An 8938-nucleotide genomic window follows, 5' to 3' on the forward strand; every position below is an offset into this window, starting at 1 on the left:
AGAGCAATTCTAGTTACACGACGCCACCTAGTGACTCGAAGAACTTCATCCATACAGACCAAAAAAAAAAAAAAGGAGGTGGGGGGGAATGGGAACTACATATGCTACACATAAAGCTGGTGAGTCCAACTTTCTCCTTTTTTTTAAAGGATTGTTTTGTTATTGGGTGATTATAGATAGATAGATATACATTATATGTCACTGTTACTTGGAATATCTAAGCAATTACTCACTGATGTCCGTTTGTTTGTTTGTTTGGGTGGTGATGACTAGCTGCCTTCCCTCTAGTCTTACACTGCTAAATTAGGGACGGTTAGCGTAGATAGCCCTAGTGTAGCTTTGCGCGAAATTCATAACAAATCTAAACTGACAATAAAGGAGGTATTTCGTGGGAGTTGAAATACACACCAATCATGTTTTTATAAGAAGACATTTGGTACTGGTGAAATAAATATTGACGATCTGCAATGTTTATCGAGATCTTTAAGAATATAAAGTTAATAAATGAAACCAGGTCCCTTATTATCACACACCAGGAAGTTATTATCGACATTTAATTTAATGCGGTCAAAGAACAAAAGTTATTTTTTTGAAACTGGTTAACTATTTAAAATAAATACTTTCTTCAAACTTACGCAATCAAGGCGTGGGTTATTTAGCGTGCATCATAATTCATTAAACGTTGCATAACTTCACTGGTATCAAACACCGTATATTATTCGTACTCTCCAGTCCAAAAGGTTACAGTGAATCTTCTTTGAAAGACAGTCTTTCAAAATACTAATCAATGCTGAAAATAATTGCTAGTTTGTAAAAGAGCCGTCCAAAATTGTCTGCTTATTTCGTAATGTTTGAATTTGACTTATTATAGATATTAATATATCATTGTATTAGAGGGATTATGGCCCCTCCTTTAGGTTTGTTTGAAGTTAAGCATAAATCTACACAACGGGCTATGTGTGTTCTGCCCACCACGAGTAGCGAAACCCGGTTTCTAGCGTTGTAAGTCCGCAGACATACCGCTGTGCCACTGGGGGACCCCCATCCTTTAGGAGAAACTATTATATTATTTTCTTTACCTTACAGCACGTGATAAAAAAAAAATCTATTATTCTGGAAATAATTGCAAATTCAAAGTTTGTCCTCTAAAAGTGGACGAAAATAGCAAATATTATTTATTATTTTTTAACTCTGAGCGTTTGAAAGTATCCTGAGGATAATAAGAACATACATAAAAAATAAATAAAGTACGTTTTCTTTATGCTTGTAAGTTTCTCTAACAAAATTATATTTTTGCGAAATTTCTTAAAATGAATAATGCTTTAATTCTCGATTCACAATGGATTTTTCTGTTGTTATTGTTTCTATGAACTGTTTAAAACAAGCGATGAATATATGTTCATGTATTAAATATAAGTAATATTTATTTTCGAATGTAAATTTTTCAAGTCATTTCTTTAAAATGTCTCGTACCAATTGTAGCCACCTGATGTAGATTTTTAGCATAATTTATCCGATTTGTTTCAAAGGGGTAGCTTGAAATATCTTCAAAACTTGAATAACTAAAAACAATGGTGTCAACTAATTTCACTGAGGTGACATAGTTTCAAAAGGAGTATCCGCTTTTATATGTATTATGAATAACTAGTAATAATTTTTTAAAAATCATAATTCTAGTTTAAACGATGTTATAATTCCCCTAGAAGTTAGCTTTCTTACAGAAATTTGGTGTTCTTTTAAAAAATGCTTAAGTACAGGATGAAGCAAGAGTTACCAGCCAATAATAGATAAAAAATAAATATTACGGTTGGAACCTCATTGTATTTAGAAGTTGGTTATAATTACAACCTTCCTATGTCTATTTAAATATTGTATTAAAACAACAACAACCAAACAAGTAAAGAAAAAACTAGGGATGGCATTTGTATCAACCTTACATAATGGAAGAGACAAGAATTAACATATAGCAATATATATATATATAACTATACCATGATAATTGAGTTTAATTTATCCAATTACAAAAGCCATCCCTAAATTTGCTTCCTTTTCTGAAAATATTTTTCTTCACTTGTTTTCAAACGAAGCATGAGTTTAGTTACTGATGGGTTTTTTTCGAACCTCAGGCATGGCGATACTTTTAGGCTAATAGCTTGAAACATGTACGGTAAACGACATTTCATCGCATTAGCAATGAAATAGCAAACAAATAACGCCTGAAAACAACAAGGCAAAAACAAAATCACAGACAATTGAGATTAATTTTGTTGTAGAAGAAAAAAAATTAGTGAATTTAAAGTAACATCTTTAATGGTTTTGCTTCCCAGTGGATCAGCGGTGAGTCTGGATTTATGACTCTAAAAATCGGGTTTCAATTATTGTGATGGACACAGCAAAAATAGCCCATTGTGTAGCTTCGTATGTACTAACAAGTAGATATAGATATAAAATTTAAAGGTTGTAAGTAAAATGTTTTATTACCAGGATTCATATGAATTTCAATGATTTTTATTAAGAAAAAAATAATATCTGATGATGATGATTAAGTAGAGATATTATGATGCATTTTAACAAGGAACGACACAAATCTCGATTTAATTAGTATATACTTATATTGATATTCTAATTTCTTTGTTTCTTGTTAAGCGAAAAGTTACACAATGGGTTGTACTCTGTCCATCACGGATACAAAAACCTAATCTTTAGTGTTATAAACCCTCAAAATTACACCTCAGCCAACGAGAATGAAGGAGGGAGGGCTGACATTGTGATATGTTAAACACCTTTTACTTGGTTCCTCACACTTTTACCAACGCATATTTTCGTATTATTTGTTTATATACTTGATTTGGTAGTCACGTTCACACCTTTGTACGAAGTCCAATGGTTAACTACTGTGACAAGAAAATTGCTTTCGCTTTTATACTAAATTATGTTCTGGATTTTTTCTATAGACTATGTTCAGATGGACTACCAGGTGATCTGGTGAGAAAACAAAGTAAATCATTTTTTGTTCTCATGTCCGACGTTGAATATTTCGCCTAAAAGAAAGATATCACGTTGGTAAGACTTAAATTTATTAAGGGGTTTGTTATTTACATATTTATTCAACTTACCCAAACGTACAGCGCACTCTTCCATAAAACTAATCACGTCATATCTAGTTTAGCTTTCCACATATTTAGTTATACGTGATAAGAATGTGTCAGTTGTGAGGTTTACTTCCTTACAACTTGTGCGTATTAACATAACACTTATCTGTTATCTGAAAGTATATCGAGGATGTTAAACAGACGGACTTTGAAAAACAGTCCCAAATAGACTAAGCTGCTTAAAGAAGAATTATATATTTAATATTGGCCAGTTTATGAAATGATGACCTATGGCGTTTCAAAGTAAAGCATGAACGACAGAGAGATGTATACTAATTGCGATGGTAAATAGCTAAATATTCAAAATCTGTTAGCTCAGGAGCACCTTATTTTTCTGGAAAGTTATCTTTTAAGTTCACTCATCCAAAGTCCTTGAACAGCGGAATAAATCACTGAGATTTATAGTTACCAATCTCTATTTTTAAATAAAGCTGTGGCTTTGCTGAATTTTTGTTTCAAAAGTCATGAATGAACTTAAAATGTCTTGCTGTCATTTTTTATTTGTATTTTTAATTACAATATTACGTACAAAAGCTAGCTATATGTGTAGTGAACTGTTTTTCAATGTTTTCAAATTTCTATTCGTGCTTAATAAACAAAAAGTAAGGAAAAAATTATTTCTACGCCATTATATATTCAATTTTAGGGTTAGTTACTAACTTCTTAGTACATTTCCAGATAAGAGTCTCGAGAAGACGTCATTGGACAAAGCGACAACAAATAGGGTAATCTAACTCATAACTGTTTCAGTGGAACATATTCCTATTTTGAGCGTGAATTTTATACTGAAAGTTAGCCTTATAAAAAAATTAAAAGTTCATAAAATTACCACCAGATGCACTGACATCATGTATGTTTCAAAAGAACGATCTTAAAATTTTTAATGCAATACTAGCTTAATAAAATAAAATCATTAATTAAGCTTTTTTTCTTCAAGCATATGAAAATTCAGCTAGAAAATTATGTCTTTGTATTTCTTTTCGCTAATATATAGAAACCGACTTTCAAATAAATGTCAAGATACTCGCGCAACGATACGCAAGGCCTGCCTGCAGTAACCGTTTCTGATTCTGAATATCAACGTTGTTTTTCAAGATACTTGAAGACATTTGTTTCCGAATTTTCTTGCAGAGTTACACAAAAGGCTATCCGCGCATATTTGTTCCCAAGTTTGAACTGATGGACAACATGGAAGGCAGGTATTGGACAGCACTCGCCTGCAACTACTAATGTCTGACCAACTAGTGAAATTGGACTGTCACTCTTGTAGCGCAGCCACGTAGCGTATTTTTGTGTCAGCGGATCGCGAACCATGAAACCTCGGCTTCACAGTCTAAGCTCGCTAACCACTAGGCCGCGTTCGGGCTCTTGAGAAAGTTTCAACAAACCGCTAGAAACTTACACCCCCTTGCTATTTTAATACCTCTACCTTTGACGCTATCTAGTACGACATTATTCGTGTTATCGTAAGTAGCTTGTTACCTTTATATGTGGGTGAAGCTTAGCCCAATGTTTAGCATGCCGGACTGTTGATCTGCGGATTTATCATTCGCGTCTAATTACCACTTTGGATTCATAGGGGTGACGATGAAATCCCATTATTCTGTCAAAGAAGAGTAGCCTTACGGTGGGTGTTATTCACTAGCTACCTTCCTTCTAGTCTATCAGAAACTGCCGGACTTTGAAAAAGAGTCCCAAATAGACTAAGCTGCTTAAAGAAAAATGATATATTTAATATTGGCCAGTTGATGAAGTGATGATCTATGGCGTTTCAAAGTAAAGCATGAACGACAGAGAGATGTATACTAATTGCGATGGTTAATAGCTAAATATTCAAAATTCGTTAGCTCAGGAGCACCTTATTTTTCTGGAAAGTAATCTTTTAAGTTCACTCATCCAAAGTCCTTGAACAGCGGAATAAATCACTGAGATTTATAGTTACCAATCTTTATTTTTAGGTAAAGCTGTGGCTTTGCTGAATTTTTGTTTCAAAAGTCATGAATGACCTTAAAATGTCTTGCTGTCATTTTATTTGTATTTTTAGATACAATATTACGTACAAACGCTAGCCATATGTGTAGTGAACTGTTTTTCAATGTTTTCAAATTTCTATCCGTGCTTAATAAACAAAAAGTAAGGAAAGAACATACAATTAAATGTTATAGAGGTTTCGTTTTATTAACGTAGCAGGGGCAATAATGGATAATGGTGAATGTGTCAAAGATTTTTCTCGGTTATTTTCTTCCCACCAGGGCAAACATAATATTCTAAAAAAAGTGGTTAAAGTTGGACTTTTTCTGTACTGGTAGAGAAGGAGGGGATAAGTGAAAGAGACGATTAAAAGTATTTTAGTCTTTGATAATTACCAAGTGATTAGAAAAATGGTCTTCAAAATTATTTTATTGAACGTTTCGTAAAAGCTGGTTCTATTTGAGTCTACAGTAGAGAACACAAGATGGTGTTGTATTTTCTCTCTAATAAAACTAGACTTTATTAAAGATATATATATATAATGACGCTATTATTTGATAAAAAAAATAATAAAGTCTAATGGTGTTATTTGGCTGTGGATAGATATCTCTATACAAAATAACCACAATATATTATTAGCCGTTTCTACTGCTGCCATCTGTTAGTTAAATTCCTAAGTATTCCACACCATCGTTTTTGCTATTGCGCATACTAAAATCGTCTCTTTTCTACCATATTTACGTACGTTAAAATAATCAGGAAAATTTCACGTATCTAGACGCAAAATTTTCAAGACTTTTTAAGAAGCCGAATGTTATTTATATAGCTAGTCCATTTATTAACTTCTATGTTTGTTTTTGTGCCATCTAATTTTGAAAATTTAGTGCTTACATTATGTCAGTGTTATGATCTAATTATAGACTGGGTACAAAAACATGTTTTGGAATGTTGATACATTTATGCGCTTTGGACTGTTGATACTTTCTTGAGGAGAACAGATTAACTTTTAACGCCAATACGCTACTCTTATAGTGTATTGTGCCTTAATTTTGTTTTAATCTAGCGTGATGATGACATATTATTAACTACCAAAGTGGCAACTGAAATCATGCTAACGTTCTTGGAGAGTTTTAGTAAACATTAGTTGCACTAGTTTTTTTTTACAAATTATAAAGACGTTTTTCATTCTTGTTTGAGAAAGTTATTAGAATTTGGTTTGCTGTCTTTAGATATTGAAAATGTCTGAACATGTGTGGAGTTGTTTGTGGATATTCTTCTATTTACACTTCTAAGGAAATATATGAATATATTTGTGATGAATAAAAAAATATTTATAATATCTGATGATGATGATTAAGTAGAGATATTATGATGCATTTTAACAAGAAACGACACAAATCTCGATTTAATTAGTATATGCTTATATTGATATTCTAATTTCTTTGTTTCCATTTAAGCGAAAAGTTACACAATGGGTTGTACTCTGTCCATCACGGATACAAAAACCTAATTTTTAGTGTTATAAACCCTCAAGATTACACATCAGCCAACGAGAATGAAGAGGGAGGCTGACATTGTGATATGTTAAACACCTTTTACTTGGTTCCTCACACTTTTACCAACGCATATTTTCGTATTATTTGTTTATATACTTGATTTGGTAGTCACGTTCACACCTTTGTACGAAGTCCAATGGATAACTACTATGACAAGAAAATTGCTCTCGCTTTTATACCAAATCATGTTTTGGATTTTTTTTCTATAGACTATGTTCGAATGAACTATCGGCCATCTGGTGAGAAAAAAAAGTAAATCATTTTTTGTTCTCATGTCCGACGTTGAATATTTCGCCTAAAAGAAAGATATCACGTTGGTAAGACTTAAGTTTAATGGGCCATAGTAAGTAGGTTTGTCATTTACGTATTTATTCAACATACCCAAACGTACAGTGCTCTCTTCCATAAAATTAATCATGTCATATCTAGTTTAGCTTTCCACGTATTTAGTTATACGTGATAAGAATGTGTCAGTTGTGAGGTTTACTTCCTTACAACTTGTGCGTATTAACATGACACTTATCTGTTATCTGAAAGTATATCGAGGATGTTAATTTCGAAATAAAAATCATCGAAATGCACCTGAATCCCCGGTAATAAAACATTTTATTTACAACCTTTAAATTTTATATCTATATTTACTTGTTAGTACATACGAAGCTACACAATGTGCTATTTTTACTGTGTCCATCACAAGAATTGAAACCCGATTTTTAGAGTCATAAATCCAAACTTACCGCTGATCCACTGGGAAGCAAAATCCTTAAAGATGTTACTTTAAATTCACTAATTTTTCCCCCTAGAAGAAAAGCAATCTCAACTATCAACGTTTTTGTTTTTTTCTCTTATTTGTTTTTAGGCGTTATTTGTTTGTTGTTTCATTGCCACTGGAGTGAACGGTAGTTTACCGTACAGGGTTTAAACTATTAGCCTAAAAGTATCGCCATGCTTGAGGTACGAAAAATCATCTGTAAATAAACTCATGCTTCGTTTGTATACAAGTGAAGAAAAACGTTTCAAAAAGAAAGTAGATGTAGAGATGGCTAATATCAACCCTCCAAAATGAATGCAAACAAAATACTATGGATGGCACTTGCATGAACCCTACATAATAGCACAAGCACACAATGTAGTAGTGTTAACAGACAAAAATAGGATACATTAAACTTAATTGTGATTGAATAGTTATATATATATATTACCATATGTTAATTCTTGTCAGCAAAATATAAGAGTGACGGTAAAATCCCGCTGTTCAATTAGGGTAGCTCAAGAGTTGACATTGGGTGTTCTTGACTAGCTGACTTCCTTCTAGTCTATCAATTCAAAATTAGTGAAGACTAGAGCAATTAGCCCTTGAGCAGCTATGCACGAATATCTTAAACTAACAAACCTGTAATAACACCACTGAATTTAATATGCTTAACTTTATCAGTAAACAGTCGCAAGATAACTTTTTCTAAGACTTTCAACTAAATTCCTTTTCAGTACCGATATAAACTACTTTCTATCTAACTGTTTATGAAATAGGATATATATAGAGAGTATCATATTATTCGGCATTCTGGATTTTCATTTTTAATTAAAGCATTTGAATGAATACGAAACCTGTAGTGATAATTGTGAAAAAAGTTAATTTGATAAATTCTGAATCTGAGGAGAAATGCTGTACAAGCGACTAGATTTTTCTAGATTAATAAAGAAGATACAGAGAGATTATGAACAAAACCTTACAAATTTAAACGATCATGCCTTGCATTAGGGGAACAAACTTTCACCAGAGGCACATCAAAAGTCACAAGTTTCTTTCACATGTGTTTGGAACATAGTACATGGTGTTTCAAAAACTTCCACAGGCAAATGTTCAATATGTTTTACGCCATTTTCAACTAGCATATAATACCTATTCCTTAAGGAAGTTACTACAAACATCATCTGTTATGGACAGTGTTGACCTATCCTTGAAAATTCATGCACACCGATAATCATTTTATTAAAATCATTGACCTGATTGTTAAAACGGAGAGAAAGAAATGAAATAAAATTAATGCTAGTTTGAGAGAAAAGCGATTTTTGATATATAGTACAATGTGGCTTTGAAACACCTTGTAGCAAATTCAAATATTCCTAAATAAAACCCGATATTTGAATAGGGCTTGGGGAAATTTTGTTTTGTCTAGGATAAATAGATTTTAAGATATAATGGTTTTAAATATGGGGTTATCTTTATATGTTATTGCATAAAATATCTTTTGGGAG

This window comes from Limulus polyphemus, unplaced genomic scaffold, assembly GCF_000517525.1.
Source record: "Limulus polyphemus unplaced genomic scaffold, Limulus_polyphemus-2.1.2 Scaffold77, whole genome shotgun sequence".
NCBI classification, from domain to species: domain Eukaryota; kingdom Metazoa; phylum Arthropoda; class Merostomata; order Xiphosura; family Limulidae; genus Limulus; species Limulus polyphemus.